This window comes from Eurosta solidaginis, chromosome 4, assembly GCF_040869045.1.
Source record: "Eurosta solidaginis isolate ZX-2024a chromosome 4, ASM4086904v1, whole genome shotgun sequence".
Classification (NCBI taxonomy): Eukaryota; Metazoa; Arthropoda; class Insecta; order Diptera; family Tephritidae; genus Eurosta; species Eurosta solidaginis.
Window position 1 is genome coordinate 119714056 of NC_090322.1, and position 20302 is coordinate 119734357.

A 20302-nucleotide genomic window follows, 5' to 3' on the forward strand; every position below is an offset into this window, starting at 1 on the left:
CCCCTCTTGTCAAGAAAGAGAAAATCATACTTCCACCCTTACACATCAAGCTCGGTCTCATTAAAAACTTTGTTAAGGCTTTGGACAAAGAAGGCGAAGCATTCGACTATTTGAAAACAATTTTTCCAGATATTTCTCAAGCCTAAAGGAAGGTATTTTTGTTGGACCACATGTAAAAAAGTTGATCAACAATAATCAATTCAAAGGACTACTCTCATCAGTTGAGGCAGCAGCGTGGGAATCCTTTGAAAAGGTCGTTGCTTCTTTTCTCGGTAGACACAAAAGCCCTAACTACGAGCAGATAGTGAACGACTTAATCAATAATTATGCGAAAATGGGTAAATATTAAAGGCTTATTAAAATTAATTTCCCAAAAATTCTGTAACTTGTTTACCTAACTAATATTTTCTTTCCAGGCGTAAATATGTCTTTAAAAATTCACTTTCTGCACTCACATTTGAGCTTTTTTCCGGCAAACCTTGGCGACGAAAGTGACGAACATGGCGAAAGGTTTCATCAGCATATGAAATTAATTGAGAATCGATATCAAGGATTCTGGGACGTCGCAATGATGGGGATTACTGCTGGTTTCTTATAAGAGAAACCGATCCTAAACTGAATAAGCGTCAAAGTAGAACACATAATTATTTCGACTACATAGTAAAATCAAATTAAGATAAAGATTGTTAGAATATAGTATAAACATAAATAAATTTAAAAAAAAAGTTAAAAATATGGGTAATTTCATTCATAAATTGAACTTTTAACTAAACAGAAACAGAGCATAGCTAGATATTTCACTCTTCTTTATACCATACCTACGTTTTGAGGTATACGTTGAAATTGCGCAACCTGGGTATTTTTATTTGATCGCTTATAACTTACGTAGTTTGGCATCGATTTTCTTCGATGACAGCTTATCTTTTTTCCAATTAAACAGAGCTTTACGTAAAGAAAAAATATCTGGAAAAAAAGTTGTGGTTTTGGAATGCTGCCCTCGCAAAAAGTAATTTTTTTAATATTTTTTCATAAAAAAAAAAATCTGAAATGATAAGCTAATATCTCGAAAACTATCTGGTTGAGCAAAAAACAATGTATAATGCATTTATAGAAAATTTTTGCAATTGCTTCACCCGTTCGTGAGATATACGTAATTAAAGGGAGCCAAAAAGATGGTTTTTTCGAATAACGGTAAATTGCAAATATCTCAAAAACGGTACCATACAATCAAAAATGAACTCGATTTTCGAAATCAGGGGGTGGTTTTACATACGAATTTCATAACGGCGTCTCTGGTAAATTTTGGCCGTCGACCAGATTAATGAACACTGATTTCAAATAAAATGACCCAAGGCGAACATGCTTTAAAATTGTCCTCAAGCTGTATAAAAAAAAGCAAATTACCCAAAAAAGGTGCCGATTTTTTAAAAAATTGTATATTGCGATTGGCTGAAAGAAGCGAAATCAGTGATGCAAATCCTTTATTAGGTTCCAGTAGTTTAAACACTCCTTTCAAATGATTCTCACCTCATACTTAAGTTGAAGATATATGTACGTATGACAAGGGTTTGAAAAATCACTTGGGCTTACATTCAAACATCTGTTGTTTATTTTCGAAACTATAAAATAGCGTCTGAAATGTTAATTTTAATTTTCACACTTCATCCTTCAACACCCAAATATCGCGGTTTGACATTTCCTAAAGTTGGCGGCCCTATCCAAAACTAGTCCCTTGGAGTGAATCACATTAATTGTAGCATATCAACCAAGTTTAAATATCACATACACGTAGGCACATATATTTACCAGGTATGCTTTGTCCTTCGCTCACTCAAAGTGGTGAAGCAAAAGCTTTCCCAAGACAGTCGAGCTAATAATCGTGTGTGCTACTACCCCAACGTAGTGGACAGTCGAACTAGTCTGAAAACTGAAGCTACGCGGTCATCCATAATGAGCTCTTATATCATAAGGCCGGAAAAAGCAGTTAACATCTTTCAACTTAAAATCGGTCGACTTTCATTCTAAAATATCGTTTTGATTTAACGAAGACTATTGAAATCAATGTTGTGAACATAAACGTCTGCAAACTTTGGTCTAAATTTAAAAAAATGTATTCAGGGTCCTTGTAAAATTTTAATTATGTAGATGCGCCGAGGATTATATGACCCGTTACCCATTAGTTTCGCAATGACATCCACTTACACTGCTTATGATTTTTCGAGGCAGCATGTAGGTCCATTATGTTTTATGGTGCGCAAGTCTGGGATGTTGATAAGTTTGAATACGTACAGAAACTTCTTCGCTTCTTTTTAAAAAGTTAATTTTTTTACTAGCTAATACACCAAACTATATGTTACACCTTGAATCAGGTTTATCGTCGCTATTCAGTCACACTTACGCATTTACATGCTTTATATTGCGAGTTGTAGCAGAGGAGACAGTGAGACAAGGGTCGTACTGGGTCAAAAAGTGGAGAAACGTTTATGAAAGTGTCGACATGGTGCCTCTGTCTGACTTTTCTTACGCATCGCTTATTTAAAGCGGTCCAATTTTACTAGAGAAATTGATTCAAAAAGAGTTTGCAGACTATGCCGATAGTTCTTTTCAGTCCTCACATGATCTTTACTCCGACTTGCTCCCTGTGTACTCTACCTATTTAACGAAGCTCCTCATGGAACTTGGGGGTGGGAGGGAGGGGAAGGCCTGAAGGTTTAATGTGGCCACATAAATCGTTCCCGAGATGGTCGGGCTAGCACCTTAATGGCGCTATGGTGCCGGATCTGTATCCGGCAAAGGACCATCACATCGATAAACTCCCCACAGCCTTGGGGGAGCAACCTTATCGCTACAAGAACAACAACAACATATCACATAATAACTATACAAGTTAAAAATTCGCATAAAGTGTACCTATTTAGCACGGATAAATATAAATGTACGTAGGATGTACATCAAACCTTCCACATACATATCTATTTATTTAAAACACAAATACCCATATATATGCAGATGTTCACACATATGTACATATATATGTAGCTATAAAACGCACCTGAGAAAATTTTATGTAATTACCATTTAATTTGTTTATTTATACATTCAGCTTTGTAACTTCAATATTTCAGCCAAAGTTGGTTAACGCTCGTTACCTAGCCCACCTCTCCCTCAACCAGTTCATTTCAATCCAAAGCTAAGCTAAGTCACATCCTAAATCTCAACAGATACCACAACTGTTCACACAAAACTTATCTGCGCCGTAACTATTATTTTATTTTTAATATTAAATAGATCAGTTTCCTCCTATAAGTGCTCACATGCATACATACATACCTGCTGTATGTACATGTGTATGAATACCCTTAAAACGTGCCCGCGCACCTAAAGATTGCACGCCAACCATTGGCCTCAAAAGTACTTTAAGTAAAATTAATACATACATAAAAACTTAAGTGCCTACGTAAAAATAAATAATCCCATAGAGATGATATGAAATGGAACGAATAAACGTTATAAACAATCATAAATTTTTACATACTTACTACATAGTTACAATATTCGCATTTATTTTAAATCGGTATGCGAAAAACTAAAATCATAATAAATTGGAAAATGACTTGAAATTGCAGGAACATGCCGTGTTTATTATTGGCTCTCTTAGCAACCTTCGCTCACCTGCCGGTCTCAGAGCAGCACCTTGTCTTTGGAGATGATACAGCGTTGCCACATTTGACGAATTTTCATTGCAATGACGATTGAGCTTATTTTATATCACATTTACACAGCTCCAAATGCGTCAATCAACACACGTTTTTGACATTTTCTTACTAAACGAAACCCGGCAGGAACGTAAAAGATTAAACGACGAGCTGTACCGGAATTATAAATAGCAGTTTGAAAATTGGGGCGGTGCCACGCCCACATCCAATAGAAATTTCATTTTGTAGAAAATTCGAGTCTATTTGCCTCAAACCATTGATAATTTAGTATTTCTACCCTATACTATATTATACTGTTTTCACACAGACGGCTTGTTGAATAATAAAGGCAGTTTTCTACATTAAGACGCTTATTGAGCTCAATCTTCCCTACAAAATTCGAATCTATTATTATTTCATTAGTAGCTAATCGAATGCCTAATGAAGTCAAAAGCACAATGCAACTCTGTTGGCAGCGTTCCGCTTCCGTTTCCACTTCTTAGTTTTCAAAGCAAATGTCATTGTCTGCATGGCGGAACGATACAAGGTGGCCGCATCGAACAGCTGATTATAACCTTTTTTTATTTGATTTGATACATCAACTACTGGCGCAGTACGATTTTGACATTTGTCCATCGAATTTACAAGTACATGGAATTTTGTTTGTTTGTAGGTATGTCACCATGCTCCCACCTTGTATCGTTCCGCCATGATTGTCTGTCTCATCCTTCATACTAATCGAGCAGTTACTTCTTTGTGAAAGCAAAAAATTTACGATTTCATTAGCAGGTGAAATGAGATCATTAAGTTTCTGTCTGAAAACAGTATTAATCTGTAAAGACATTTCTTTTGCAAAGGCATGAAAGAGCAAGCAAACCCCCAGCGGGTTGTCTGTTGGGATGCCCAAGTTTCTGGGTATTTAACAGAAGCTGTTTGTTCAGCATTTCATTTCTCTCCCTAATGGAGAGTACTCGCGCCTCATTGTGTAGGTGGTGTTCTGGGGACATAAGAAGACAGCCCGTATCGATTCTGAGGGCAGTATTTTGCCAGGCCTGTATTTTTCTCCAGTGAGTAATCTTTAGGCTTGGCGACCATATCGGGGACGCGTAGCATGCAATCGGCTAGCCAATTGCTTTGTAAGTAGTAATGAGTTTACCCTAGGTGATGGCGGTAAGAGATTTGAGATCATGCATTTTTCTTAATATTATTCGTAATTACAAAAATGTCAAACATGATGACTAAATTACTTTTGGGAGTTACCATTGAAACGAGCGCGACAATTTTGTGTGAAACTTTTGTAATTTTAACGACAGCTGAATGATTGGATTAAAATATGCAAGAAATATACTCAGGTGATTACAATAAAATGTGTAGTACCCAGATACAGCCGTCTTTCCACATTTAAATTTGAAATTTTTCCTATTAATATGTACTGTAATTAATGTACGCATCTTAAAATCTAACAACAGCGATATGATAAGTTTTTGTAGTGAGTTTTGGTCGATATCTCCCCCAACCTGTTGCTACATACAATTGAAAAGCATCCTATCTTGATAATCTGAACAGCTCCTTTCAGTAATATCCATATTGTTCTTAAATATCTTAAGGTCATCCCGTCCTTACCTTGGGTAATATCTCAAAGACTTGGGCTAACATAGAAAAATGATTAGTGGCACTGAATTTAGTAGATAGCTGTATCTATTTCGCCTCTAACTTAAAAAAATTTTGGACCTAATTATATTGACTTCAGTATTAAATATAATATATTAAATATAATAAATATAACGGGCGCACCGAATACCGAATTTCGTCACTTAAATTTTTTTTTTATTTCCCATAATATAAGAAAATGCGTCTATGAATTTCGTAGCTGAATCTCATAGTTCGTGGTAGTGCATTTAATCTTGATTGCACTCCACTTTGATTAGAATTACACTGTATTGGAAAAACTTTAGTGCCCACTAGTTTTTTTTTCAGCTTAGTGATGGTGCTGCCTTTCTCCACGACGACTCAAAAAATTTATTGCAGTCATTTTATTTTTTCATTACTACTCAGCTGAGTGAAATTTTTTTTTTAATTATTGGAAGTTTTCTATGCTCCGCTCAAATGAGTGAAGAAAGATATGCGTGCACTAAGTTGAAAATATATTCATTGGTAGTATCAGCAGTCCGGTCAATTTAAACATTATCATCTCATTATCATATCAAAATATAAGTATAAACTGAACACACCATTAAACAAACATACATTATCATAGTAAGATAAAAAAATTACGAGAAAAACCAAGTTTTGGTGATCACCTTTACAGCTTAGAAACTATTTGGGGTGAACATCATTTTTGAGACAATGGGGGCCGGGGCAGTTCACAAACATGAAAATATGAGAATTATTTGCCAAAAACGCTTTAAAGATTATTGTTTCTTTTCTTAAATATAAAATCAGTAAAGAAAAAATTAAAAAACCAAATATATTGAAAAAATCGAGTTCAATTCGAACCTACGCACTTTAGGATTATCCACACATAAATGAGAGCGGCCCCTTACCAAGCTCAGCCACAAGACCACAAAACGTTGAGTTGGCAAATGGCAGTGTTATATGATTTATTAAATGTACAAAAGTTATCCGAGATCAAAGGTCAAAATTTCGGTTTTTGAGTTTTTCTCGAAAACGGTAAGTTTTATCAAAAAATAACCCAGACAAAAGTTGTAGATCTCGAAATTCCCTACAAAAATGGTCCTCATGATTTTTTCTGTTAGCATCACAGCAGGCCGTTCTGTTCGAGTGAATATACCTTTTATTATAGGTGTTTACTATTTTAGAGTTTTTCATTATTATTAAAAGAAAAATTTCGCGATTTTGCTTTATTTGCAGTAAGCTTTTAAGTGACGATGAAACTATTGTAGTTAGTCGGGGAATGCAAACTTTAATCGATGCAAGTATTGTGAAGCAGGTAACTTTGTGTGACATGAACTATCTATATTTTCAAAAAGTCGGATTATTGTGCTACATTTCCACTGTAAGTTGAGTTGATCCCAACCATTAACTAAAAAATATTATATTTGTATTGAATTTTAAAACAAAGGATCTAAGCGACTCAGCATGATTCGTCAATTTAACTTTTCCGGGGTTATTTTTTACTGACAGATATTCATCCCAAAGAAATAGAAATTCACCAGTAATTAGATATTGAAAAAAATTAAAGAAAAAAAACTTTTTTAAAAATAATTTTTTTTATTATTGGTTAATAAAATTAACTAAAAAATAAAAAATAAAATTAAAGAAAAGACAACTTTTTTAAAAATAAGCTTTTATTATTGGTTAATAAATTTAACTAAAAAGAACAATTAGGACCGTGATGTAAACCGTAAGATTTAATAATTTAGGTATCAAGTTTTAATGTTAAAAATATATAATTATGTACAATATGGAATTTTTTTGTCGCAGACGAAGAGCCTAATTATCGTCAAAGGTTACAATGAACTTATAAAGTGTTATTTATTGTTTTCTTTTTAGTTAATTTTATTAACCAATAATAAAAGCTTATTTTTAAAAAAGTTTTTTTCTTTAATTTTATTTTTTACTTTTTTAGTTAATTTTATTAACCAATAATAAAAGCTTATATTTAAAAAAAAATGTTTTTGCTTTAATTTGATTTTTTACTTTTTAGTTCGTTTTATTAACACGTAATAAAAGCTTTTTTCTTAAATTTAATTTAAATATAATTTTTTTTTTAATTTTTAGTAGGGCAAAATATTGTTTAAATTAGTTATGTAATATTTACTTAGTTATTTGTAACGTTTCTCATCCTATCCATTTCTTTTAATGCATCAACATTACAAGGCTTCTTCGGAGTCAACTTTAAACAGTCAAGTTATTCGATTCGAAGACCTGCTAAAGACGTAACTCGACTTAAAGCCACATAAGCTTGACCAGCACCTACTAATTTGCAGCCTAGATAAATAGCAGCATGATCTACAGTAGTTCCCTGCATTTTGTGCACAGTTGAAGCCCACGACAAGACAATGGGGAGCATTCTTCTTTCAGCTGTGCCGTGATTAAATTTAGAAGGAAATTTAACTGATTTAGGCTGTATTATGTGAACGCCATCGTTACCAAAGTCTACGCGAACCGATGGTATATCGTTATGGTATAGTTGAACACGTCTGTAATATGGCCATATAATTTCAGTGATGTGACCTATTGCTCCATTTACAAGTCCCTTAGCAGCGTCAACGTTAGATCTCAACATAACTCTAGCACCAACAAATATTTCTAATTCTTTTGGAAGACCTCGTGTTTTGTTAATGTCTGAGTGTATTATATTATTAACATCAATCTGATCATTGTTTTTTGTTCCATCAATTAATTGATCAGCCACCGTGGTGTGATGGTAGCGTGCTCCGCCTACCACACCGTATGCCCTGGGTTCGCACCCCGGGCAAAGCAACATCAAAATTTTAGAAATATGTTTTTCAATTAGAAGAAAATTTTTCTAAGCGGGGTCGCCCCTCGGCAGTGTTTGGCAAGCGCTCCGGGTGTATTTCTGCCATGAAAAGCTCTCAGTGAAAATTCATCTGCCTTGCAGATGCCGTTCGGAGTCGGCATAAAACATGTAGGTTCCGTCCGGCCAATTTGTAGGGAAAATCAAGAGGAGCACGACGCAAATTGGAAGAGAAGCTCGGCCTTAGATCTCTTCGGAGGTTATCTCGCCTTACATTTATTTTTATTTAATTAATTGATCTTGCTAATAATCAGCTATCAGCTGAGTGAAAGAAATTGTGATTTTGAAACGATAACTCAACCCAACTGCCAACAACCAATCGATAAAAACGTTGAGTGAAGGTTAGGTAAGGTTAGGTTGAACTGGCCGGTCCATGAGGACCTCACATAGACTGATTGAGTCCGTAGTGTTACCAGAAGTTTCTTTTAATGACCGAACTGAAAAACCCCATCAAAAACCAGGACCTATGTTATAAAATAATTCCGTCCTCTTGGCAAATACTAGAAGCTTCCTAGGACTTAAGCCACTTGCTGCTTCTATATCTGACAGTTGTATCACTCCTAATAGCTCGAGTCTTAGTCTGGCAAGTGCAGGGCACGAGCACAGAACGTGCTCGATCGTTTCCTCCTCCAACCCGCACTTCCTACATATGCTATCACTGACCAAGCCTAATTTAAAGGTATGTGACGCCAGAAGGCAGTGTCCAGTCAGAACACTCGTCATGAGTCTACATTCCTCTCTTTTTAATGATAGAAGCAACTTTGTTAGTCTAAGGTTGTAAGACCTACACATAATCTTCGACACTTTACAGCCCCGAACGTTGTGTGAATAGAGCAGAAAATTTTTATGCTCACTAATTTCTCGTAAAGTTGCAACTGTGCGTTCCAAGAAGTTATCACTAATCAACTTCGCCAGCAGTTGTGTTTTTGTAATGCGCCCCATGCTTTGTTCAACTCAATCAAATAAATTTGTAGATATGTGCATACACATGTTCACGTATTCTTGCAACAACAAAACGTTAAATACATATATGCATACATATGAATATACAGATTTTCGAGAAAACATATCGTATGTGTTTGCCAAAAGTGGCTTCACTTCGGATATCAGCATCTTCAGTTGTCAGATCTTTCGCGTTCAACGCTAACGCCATTGTGAATGATAACTAAGTGTGATATCTTCTGCATAGACGTCAAAATTCCAAAGTGATTGGATCACCTGATTTGTAATTGACTATCGCTGTCTCATTCTGTATCTCTTTCTATCACCCGCTGAAGATAGACGCCGCCATATTGAACACCCTGTCAAAACGCTAAAAAGTGCCCATATTGAACATCCTGTCAGGCAGTTGACAGATAAGATATCACACTTAGTCATCATTCACAATGGCTAACGCGGTGTCAGGATGAAAAAGACTCTCAACCAAATTACTGATACGAATCGCTACGTTTAAATAAGCCTGACTGAATATGAGTACACGATTTTCTTTATCATGATGCGAATATATTGGGGCATATTCGTACTCGCAGTAAAATGTGACTAAGTTAGTTGAAGCATTTTTAACAGAGAGCACATATAAAATTGTGTCAAACAGTGCTAACTAACTTAAAATCATATTTTATTGTGACTTTGCCTATGTCGCGTTCAGTTTACAACTACTCATTGCAGATCTCTGCTCTGTGGGTTAAATCTGTAAAACAAAATCAAGTGCGCAGAAAAGTATGCAACATTGAGCGATAACAGCCTAACGTCTACGTTCGTTGTATACACAAACAAAGCGAAGTTACCTCTTTCTTGAGGCGCTGTAGGTTACTCACCATCCCTCTAAACAAAGGACTTAGGCTTTTATTCCCCTGTGAACAAATATCTTTACCGATAAATCTGTTATCGATTAATTTAGCCAATTCTCACAAAGTAATATTGCATTGTCATCGGAGTTATACATGTGTGCAAAATTTCAGCTCAATCGGACACCGGGAAGTGTATCAAATTTAACTTGCAAGATTTGATTACAGACAACAGCCAAGTGAAAGTAAATAAAAGCTTATAAAAAGGAAGCGTTCCATAGCGGTACTTCTTATAAGTGTATACATACATACATATGTATATCCCACTGCTTATGGTAAGACCTCTATGGGAACGCTCGAAGGACTTTTATAATGATCTTGTTTGTAGGTATATCAGTTTCAAAAAACAAATTATCAACACAATCTGTTGAATCACTACTTTTAAATCCTTCTGATAAATTGCCTAAAACCGGTTGACAGTATAAATAGAAAGCACTTTGAAAATAGTTACGTGCTTCTGATGAGCATATCTGGGTCGAACTGCTGTTGCATGTTGTATGAAATTTCCCAAAAAGTTCAAAATTCCGCACATTTGGATACTTACCCGCAAAGCGGCAACGCTGCTCTGATTTGCTACACATTTTGGCTCCACACGAATGCTCTCTTCACATTTAATTAAGTTTTATAAGCCAAACATACATACATACACACACATTGTAAATTCATGTTTTGTGCGTTTTACAGCTCTCTGTTAGGCGCTATCCTCTTTCTCCTAATCTCTCTCTTTCTTACATTCTCTCTGCTTAGTTGTAATATTTTGAGACATTTTCTTTTTTCCGCTTTGAATTCTTGAGAAAATCATTCCATTCGGGTTGTCTGTCTAAATATCTTCGTACATTGGCCTTTACGAATCAAACCAACTATACCTAACTTGAAACAAGCAGCCGCGTTTTGAATTTACAGAATGAGGAGTGGAGTAGAATTCAATTAATATCTATGACAGTGTATTAACCTTAGCAGCAAGTAATGTTGCCAACTTGTAGAATGAGTGATAAATACATGTGTACGTTTGTATGTATGTGCATAGATATCGAGCCATAATTGGCAAAACGTCTTAAACGACAAAAAAATTTCAGTCAATTAACTACTAATATTGAAAAGAAATGTTCGCTTAATTCAACTAACTTTAGCCATAGTTCCTCAAAGTTTCACTGAAGTTTTAGCTGGTAATTCTCAATATTATAGGCTAGCGATAAAAAGTGCGTAAAGGTGCATAGAATACATCGCTGGTAAGGGGTTTGAAAGGTCGAAAACATCCATCCCGCGGCAGTCGGAATAGTACCGGAAGGTGGTAGTATCGCAGCAAAAAATAAACAGAGAGAATACCGCAACTTTCGCAGTTAATTCCGGGTATGATCCCAACGGACTTTATATTAAGAGCCCTTGCGTTATATAAACTCTGCAAGGTCCACAACTGAATGTCAGTTTTAAAAATAGTTCTAACTTTTTTCCGAAAACAGTCTCTGAAAAGTTTTTTTTACTTTAAAAAGTTTTTATTATAAAACTTATTGACTTTTATTCTTTCAGTCAGTTAACATCAGTTAAACCAGGCCAAATACTTCTTTTTTCGAAAATAAAAGAAAAGTTTGATGAAACCAATAATCCCATGTAAGTAAGTGTGATACCAATCGATTGCTCTTAATATCTTGAATTTAAAACTATGAAGTTTGTTTAAGACATGGTAGTTTCGTTTTTATGATATAAAACAAAAACTGGAACAAGCAAGTTCATTATATCGAGGATTTCATGTAAAACCGTAAATGCTGGCCGATTTTCTAATTGCTCTCCTTATTAATATTCAATAAACTTTCACACCTTATAATTAAACATTGATACAAGTACTAAAAAAGGTAGTTTTCAGTTTTTCTTTGATTTTCACTGAAATTTCACCTGACACACACATTTACAAATATCTCAGGCTGTGTGGTACAACATTAATGCACTAAATACTGAATCTCATAAAGCAGGGGCCTGCATTTCATAGCACAATTGTGCTTTTATTGCGTAAGCAAGACGGCAACCACAAATTTTTTGAATAAAAGTCGGAAGTAAATGGTTCTTCAAACAATATCTTAAATCCGCGACGCCGGACTATTCGACACTGATGGAATGAGGGACGATTTCTACACATGGAGAAATATTTGTTTAATATCCAGAATTGCTAATAAAAAATGCCAAAAATTTACTTTGTTAGTTCCAACAAAATTACGAAAAGCTGCCAACTTCATATATTTTGAATACATTTTTGTTCTTCCGCAAAATTTTTTTGGATGGAATTAGCAGATTTCACGGCATTGTCGGCGTCGTATGGAAAAAAACTCGAGCTCGAAAACGAAATTTTGCTGATACTGTTTTTTAATACCAGGAAAAAACAATTTTTCGTTCGACAGATAACGTTAAAGTGCTTGAAAAGCAAATAAAAACAAAAATATTTTTATACGTTTTTTGGTAAAAATATCGTTATTATGCAGCCTTAGTCTCCAGCAATAATAGAATCAACGCAAAAAAATTTTGTAAAGATGTTCTCTATCTGTCAATAAAAATTCTTACCTTTAGGCAAGTGGTATATGGAAATCGAAGTTTTGCTACAGGCACACACTTAAAAATTTGAATCTCTAAGCGTTGTAGGCAATTTTTTTTCTTTTCTTTTATTTCATTTCATTTTTTACCTGATGTACATAGTTTGTTTGTTGAGACTTTATAAGTTTTGTTGTGTTTTATCTTTATTCAATATCATAAAGCTTATCATTCATTAAACAGTTCACCTCACTGCATTATTAATATAGATAGAATTGGCATTTGGCGCTATGTTATGTCCAACATATAATGTCTTATGTCTTTAATTATGTTTTATTTTTACAAACTCTATAATATTGTGATTGTGAATTTTAAGTGTATGTAATTAGCGAGACTGGCTCAAATTGCTTTATACAATGGTTTTTGTTATTGATATATAGCGAGAAATTGCAAAGTTCACAAACGGCGATTGTTACTAGGACATGTTTTTGAATTTCACTTCTTCATCGGCTAGCTACACATGGCGAACAAAATGAATTACAACAAAGGCAAAACTTAGAGACCAATTGCAAGGCGATCATGGGCGCATTCATATGGCTGAGTGGTTAAAGGCATCTGCCTTTACCCTGTTATGAGTGTTGGAGATTCGAGTTCAATACTCAGCTCCCGAGAAGCTAGCTGATGAAGAAGTGAAATTCAGAAACGTGTCCTAGTTACAATCGCCGTTTGTGAACTTTGCAATTTCTCTCTAATTATCAATGATTAAATTTTAAATTTATGTAGATATGTATAAGCAAAATTATTAATAAGCTGAACTGAACTTAAAAATCTAGGCGACTGAGAGCTTTGTCCAGCAAGTCACGCAAATCATCATTGGTTTTCAATAACTGAAGCCAATCGGGCACAACAAGTCTTCCTCCAACTGTATCTCTCCTTTTTGCACATATGACGATATGGAGGCCGGAGCATAAGAGCTGCGTAAAGCTTCTACAGCTTCTCAATAAACGCCTTGGATATAAGTCGTTTATGTCTCAAGGACATATTTTCTGTCGAATATCCCAAGAGCCAACCTAGATTCCCTCAACACCCTTCATGCTTCCGCGCTATACATCATGACAGCTAGACCTGGAACTTAAAAACAACAACACCTAATCTAGTAAAATCCATTATGACTAAATTCTTAATTTTATGTGTGTAGTAATATAAACGGTTAAGCGCCAATTAGGTAAGTAATATAAACCTTGTCGAATATAGAAAAATAAAAGGTTTCAATACCTACATATCTCTTTTTAAGAAAATCGTTGTCACTTTAACTGTAAAATTTAGTACGATCGATTTGTATAAAACTTAAAATAAATTTAAAAGCGCCATCCTTACCTTGACCGCTGCAAGTCCGTGTTACTCGTTATTCAAAGCGGGACGAATTTAACTAACCATTTCTTATGTATGTTTGTTAGTGTTATAGCCTGAGACAACCAACTAAGCAAAGTAATAAACAGCGTACCACAGCGAATGTAAACGAACCTCACTAAACAAACTAAATCAACTAAGACCAATTCAATACAAGTTATTGCAGGTTACATTGGCACACCAGATATGATATTGTTTTTTGCTTGGATGCCATCAACTGCCTTTCAACTTGCATACAAGAAAGCAAACTCATATAATGGATAGCTAAATAACCGAACCGATGACTGCACAACAACTAGCTAAGGAATTTTCATAAGCCTACTTTTTCATTTATTTTTTGTCTGCCATACTATCCCGGTTTTCAACAAGATCTTCTATTATACGACGCCAACATCTTAAAATGTGGGTTTAATCTTATCTCTGTTCTCTTTGGCTAGCTGGCTTGCGGGATGATGGTTCTCACTATTTGCTCACCAGCTATTCCCGGTTTTTGCTAGCTCTGCCTCTTCAATGAAGTAAATCAAAAAGGAATAGCGACAGCTAAAACATTTTAAGAAATACAAATATTTTCATTTCACATTTCGTTTCGTTTCAGGTTCGTTTATACTCTTTTTTTCACAAGATCGTCGTTTTACAAGCCGGAATAATTGTACATATGTATGCGTATGCTTGTTATGTGTTTATATTTTCTGATGAGCCTGCTTATGACCAATTCAAAAAAAGGAGGTTATTAACTCGGCATAAATTGTTTTCATGTGTTCTAGGGTCTAGCAGCAACATAGTGGATAGAACGCTTAAGCGATATTCCGGAGAAGATATGGAAAGTATTGGAAAATTTGTTTTCAAAAAGGCAATCGTGTTTCGGCAATCATATTTTCAGCGTAACTACATATCTGCCAGCAAATGATTTAATGACCCGTATGTTGCACATTTATTGGGTCTGAGTATCGCAGGCAAAACTTTATCGAATAAATTATAAAATGAAATCAAAGAATTACCCTCCTAAAAAATCCTTGCGAGGACGAAAACTGGAGCACGGATTAATTATTATTAGGGGGACTCATGTAACCGTATAAATGCCTTATAAAGTGTGTAAACGTATAAATTTATCTAGTTTACGCACGAGCTGTCAAATTTTGTATGAAAAATCATTTACACAATTTGTATAAATTTACGCGCACATTTCATTGTGTAAACGCGGTAAACTCAAAGGAATGCAACCTTGCAGACATTACAGCAGGCATTTTCATCAAAAATCTCCAACATCAGCAAGTAAAGGCGTTTTAGTTTTGATTTTTCACTTAGTCTTGGAATTTTTTAATTTGTATAACAATCAAAAAATGTTGTTCGGCAATAATACAGCTGATAAACAATCAAGTTTATCAAGAGTATTACTAGGTGCGTTCATATAACAGCGTGTGTAAATGTATATAATTTTACACCTTATAAGTTTATATGCTATCATGAGTCCCCCTATTATTATTGTTATTGATATTAGAGAAAAATTGTAAAGTTTACAAACGGCGATGGTTACTAGGACATGTTTCTGAATTTCACTTCTTCATCAGGTATCTTTTCGGGAGCTGAGCATTGAACTCGAATCTGCAACATTCATATCAGTGCAAAGGCAAAATGTCTTTAGCTACTGAGCCATATGAATGTCCCGTTGCTCGCTGTACAATTGGTCTCTAATATCAATAACAAAAACCATTGTATAAAGCAATATGAGCAAAGCTCGCTAATTAAATACACATGATCATATTGATATAATAGTAACAGCGGAGGTATTAAAAACAAATACTGGAAAAATCCGAACAAATGTTACTAAGCTTTCAAAAGCGCGCCTAAAAATCATATCCACACTATTAGGAATAAACTACATACAGAGTGTATGTACCTACATGGTGACTAAAAGGAATAGAAACAAAAAGGCAATTCTTAGAGACAACTCGAAACAAGTAAATCAAGCTTTAATTATATGTCTGTACGAGGCCACGAGTATTCAAAGATGCGTCGCAGGCAGGGTATTAAAACCTCTGTTGCGGTTGGTGGTTATTAACCAACTGATCAGTTGGTTCGACGAAGGATCCGTCAAAATTACGGCATTTGTACGTTGCAGATGGGAAACAATTTTAAACGAATGCAAAACAGTTGCTATTCAATTGAACATCTCGTCAAAGTTTCCGGACATTCGAAAGAGAAAACCCAAAAGATGTTCTGAAGATAATTTAAATGAGATGATTACGGATGATTCAGAGTCTGATTTTTAAAAACAATACATTCTTGGTGATCGTTGATTTGTAATGACTGGCATTACAGAACGATTTGCAGCTATGAAAAATTTGAACGAGACGTTTTTCTTTTTGTGACAATTTGAACACATGGATGAAGGTACGGTTCGGGCGAGCGCAGCAAAATTTGTCGAAAAATACAAGTCGGATATTTCTCAAAGCTTAGAATGCGAAATAATTCACTTGAAACACATTTACGAAACAAATTTTGATAAAGGTCTGTTATCATTGGAATTGCTAAATGCCATCTACATATGTTCAAAATCTGTATACGATTTTCCCCAACATTTGTGTTGCTTTACATATCTTTTGCACTATACCTGTCACTGTAGCTAGTGCAGAACGTTCCTTTAGCGTCCTTTCAAGAATCAAAAACTTTCTTAGATCGTGTTCATCTCAAGATCGAGTTTCAGGACTTGCCACGCTTTGTGTTGAATCCGTTTTGGCAAGATATTATTGGCATTGATATTATTATAAAAGTTTTGCAGCGAAAAAAGCAAGTAAAGCCACTCTTTGATATCCGAACTTTCCATATTTAATAATTAAATGTTTGTATGTTTAATGGTGTGTTCAATTTTTACTTAAGATTTTTAAGAATTAATGAGCTTAACACCGATAAATAATAATTGTTATTCAATTATTATTTTTGGTTTTTATTAGGAAAAACTGAAAAGAAGGAAACATTTACTGGAATATTGCGCTGATACCATTTCGAAAACCAGCACGTCATCATCGTCAGGCAATTTCGTAATGTTTTTATTTATTTCAACAGGTTTCATCGGGAATCGAACCGCGGTCAAACTGCTGAAATCACAATCGCCTAACCATTGGGCTATTGTGTTGTATTTGCTTTCTTGGCTAATGCTAAATGTTTCCTTATTTGCAGTTTTTCCCAATAAAAACCAAAAATAATAATTGAATAGCAATTATTATTTATCGGTGTTAAGCTCATTAATTGTTAAAAATCTTGAATAATTAAAATTTATAATCATCATTAAATTTATCAGAAATGTATTAAAATGTTACCAAATAACTAGAAAAGATTATTTAAAACAATATGTGGCTGTTACAAGAAAATTGTATTCCTACGTTACAATAAAATAGTATAAAAGTAAATATTCTGTGTTAATTTTAGTGTCAGCTCTTAGTCCAAAAATCATTTAGTTGATGTGGCAAAATTTTTTTTTTGATGTAATCCATCAATAATGATTCATGAATGAATAAATTCAAGTTAATCAAACGTATTAGTGGATTCTTTATAGGGTATGTACATATATGTATGTATGTACATATATTCAGTTGGTAAAACAAAAATTTCTGATCATATGCCACTTTGCATTAACTTTGAGGTTGCAGTGAATGAAGATAAGGATCCTCCAAATGCATGTTCTATTAAATTTGTATGGAAGCCGAAGCATGCGCATAGATATACTTATCTTATTAGCTCAATGCCGAGGTATGACTTTGTGCGATCAGACGACGTAATTGAAGTTTTGGGGACTACGCTGATATATAAGACAAAAGCTGCTGCCCCGGATAGTGAGAAGAGACTATACTTTATTTTAGAACTTAATTGGTTTGCCAGTCAATGCTTTAAGGCCCGTAAAAAGATGTTGCAACACCGAAATGAATTTAGGAATAGTAAGTAGCTATGTAGAAGCTCATGTGTCATATGTCTCGCTACGTTTAAGATACTTCCAAGTTTCCCTTGAAAATTTAAAATATCGGTACAAGAAAATTGGCCTTCTAAATACTGTGAAAGATTCGCGAGATTGGTGGCGGGTTGCTAATTGTCGGGTTTGTCATTGAACGATTTTTACAACCAGCTAAGTGAATGTTGTTGGGTACAAAGGAAGTACTTTGGGTACATTGGACACTTTTCTCGATGCCCCGTTTGAAATCCTTTAGCTGCAGCTTGTACTTAAAGGACTCAGAGAAAAGAAGGCACCGAATGAGTTACGAAATTTTTAAGTATACACCACAGTGTCCCTCAACTCAGCTTCTTGCTTTTTTTAAGGTAATATTTCTAAAGAAACAAATCTCCTAATCTTTTCGCAACGCTATTATAACCGCTCTTATCAAAAAAGTTGATCTTGATCTAACATCAATTTACAGGGGCCTATATGCTTGATACCATTTATAAAATTCACGCTGGTTTACTTCTGCGCTGACTTGATTGCAATAAATCCTGCGGTGTGGAAGTTGCTGACACTATAGTAATAGTCCTTATGTACGCCGAAGATATCGTGATTCAGCTGACTTTCCTGCGAGATGAGCTTAACCTCACCAAAGTAAAAAATGTTAGTTTTTTAGGGAGTGCAGCAAGTCAGCTCTGTGAAGTTGGCACCTACTTGGGCGAATAATTAAAAAAACCATATCTCATTCGTTTGTCCAACGTTTGTCCATGTTTGTCCAGGAAAAATTTTTGTTTGTCCACCTTTTGTTAAAAAGTTATTTCAAAAAAAAAAAATCGTGTGTGAAGTTGGCACCTCCATTTGCGAGTATTTAAAAAAACTAAATGCCATTCGTTTGTCCATCGTTTGTCCACGTTTGTCCAGGAAAAATTTTCGTTTGTCCACCTTTTGTTAAAAAGTTATTTCAAAAAAAAAAAATCCTGTGTGAAGTTGGCACCTCCATTCGCGAGTATTTAAAAAAAAACCAAATGACATTCGTTTGTCCATCGTTTGTCCACGTTTGTCCAGGAAAAATTTTCGTTTGTCCACCTTTTGTTAAAAAGTTATAACAAAAACATTTTTTTTCGAAAAAATCCAAAAAATTTTTTGTTTCGCTTTATTGTGCTAAATCGTATGTCCATCGTTTGCCTATCGTTTGTCCATGTTTGTCCACGAAAAATTTTCGTTTGTCCACCTTTTTTTAAAAAGTTATTTCAAAAAAACAAAAATCGTGTGTGAAGTTGGCACCTCCATTTACGAGTAATTAAAAAAACTAAATGCCATTCGTTTTTCCATCGTTTGTCCACGATTGTCCAGGAAAAATTTTCGTTTGTCCACCTTTTGTTAAACAGTTATAACAAAAATATTTTTTTTTTTTTTCGAAAAAAACCCAAAAAATTGTTTGTTTCGCTTTATTGTGCTAAATCGTATGCCCGTCATTTGCCCATCGTTTGTCCAGGAAAAATTTTCGTTTGTCCACCTTTTGTTAAAAAGTTATTTCAAAAAAACAAAAATCGTGTGTGAAGTTGGCACCTCCATTTACGAGTAATTAAAAAAACCAAATGCCATTCGTTTGTCCATTTATTGTCCACGATTGTCCAGGAAAAATTTTCATTTGGCCACCTTTTGTTAAAAAGTTATAACAAAAAATTTTTTTTTCGAAAAAACCCAAACAAATTTTTGTTTCGCTTTATTGTGCTAAATCGTATGTCCGTCGTTTGCCCATCGTTTGTCCATGTTTGTCCAGGAAAAATTTTCGTTTGTCCACCTTTTGTTAAGAAGTTACAACAAATTTTTTTTTTTTTTTTTCGAAAAAACCAAAAAAAATTTTTGTTTCGCTTTATTGTGCTAAATCGTATGTCCGTCGTTTGCCCATCGTTTGTCCATGTTTGTCCAAGAAAAATTTTCATTTGGCTACCTTTTGTTAAAAAGTTATAACAAAAATTTTTTTTTTTTCGAAAAAACCCAAACAAATTTTTGTTTCGCTTTATTGTGCTAAATCGTATGTCCGTCGTTTGCCCATCGTTTGTCCATGTTTGTCCAGGAAAAATTTTCATTTGGCTACCTTTTGTTAAAAAGTTATAAAAAAAATTTTTTTTTTTGGGCAAACGACGGACATACGATTTAGCACAATAAAGCGAAACAAAAAATTTTTTGGGTTTTTTCGAAAAAAAAGTTTTTGTTATAACTTTTTAACAAAAGGTGGACAAACGAAAAATTTTCCTGGACAATCGTGGAGAAACGATGGACAAACGAATGGCATTTGGTTTTTTTAATTACTCGTAAATGGAGGTGCCAACTTCACACACGATTTTTTTTTTTTTTTTTGAAATAACTTTTTAACAAAAGGTGGACAAACGAAAATTTT

General features: G+C 34.5%; 1 protein-coding gene across 6 annotated transcripts in view; it reads right to left on the reverse strand.

The window, feature by feature from the left end:
- The window catches only part of LOC137250224 (interaptin), a 165629-nt gene that overhangs the window by 83477 nt on the left and 61850 nt on the right, over positions 1-20302 (reverse strand). The window contains exon 1 of one of the 6 annotated variants that reach the window (XM_067782659.1): positions 13938-14070. The exons of 3 other annotated variants lie outside the window; for them this stretch is intronic. The gene's annotated coding sequence lies outside the window, so the exon portion shown is untranslated. Of the gene's footprint in view, positions 1-3075; positions 3094-3539; positions 3559-13937; positions 14071-20302 lie in introns of those variants that run through there. 2 more of the 6 variants (XM_067782658.1, XM_067782660.1) reach the window with 2 other exon arrangements.